The sequence below is a fragment of the Penaeus monodon genome, chromosome 22, assembly GCF_015228065.2.
Source record: "Penaeus monodon isolate SGIC_2016 chromosome 22, NSTDA_Pmon_1, whole genome shotgun sequence".
Lineage (NCBI taxonomy): Eukaryota > Metazoa > Arthropoda > Malacostraca > Decapoda > Penaeidae > Penaeus > Penaeus monodon.
This window is the reverse complement of record NC_051407.1, coordinates 9,620,776-9,621,316: the sequence shown is the minus strand read 5'-3', so window position 1 is coordinate 9,621,316 and position 541 is coordinate 9,620,776. Positions and strand designations below refer to the sequence as shown.

The window sequence follows — 541 nt, the reverse complement described above, 5'->3', positions numbered from 1 at the left end:
GTAGACACATACACACGCACAAAAACCTATTTAGGAAGACAAAATAATCGTAATCTTATGGTATCTATGTTTTCAAAAGTTTATTACTTAGAAGAACGGAACCAACAAGAAATACACAGAACAAAACACGAGACAATTGTAATAGATGTTAATCTTACCTGGCCTTTGATGACGTACAGAGCTGCAGGTAATAACACTTGTTGCTTCCAAAACTCGGGGCCTCACTTCTGTACCTTTCAGAAATGCATATTCTTTTTTTTTTCGCGAAGGTTTTGATACCTAAAGTCTTATTAATTATTCCACAGGTCCATGAAACAACATGTCTACAACGTAAGATATTTTATGAAGGCTCGGATCCGGATGAGCTGCCCTGTCCTCCACGTGTGCGAGTTAATCGTCAACTACACGTCCATTTCTTTGATACCGGAGCCATCGGGCAAGGACTTCGCTCATTGGCTGCCGCTGAGCTGACGTCATCTCCCGCTCTGCTCTCTCATTGGTTTATTCTTCTTGCGTTGAACTGCGCTGCTCGAGGCGATGC

At 42.3% G+C, this 541-nt stretch overlaps 1 protein-coding gene across 1 annotated transcript in view; it reads right to left on the bottom strand.

Annotated features, from left to right (window-relative positions):
* Positions 1-413, bottom strand: part of LOC119586923 (insulin receptor-related protein-like) — a gene marked incomplete in the record, with an annotated part of 99,749 nt that extends 99,336 nt beyond the window's left edge. The window contains 1 exon segment of the mRNA XM_037935652.1: positions 159-413.
* Positions 414-541: the final 128 nt, after the last annotated feature.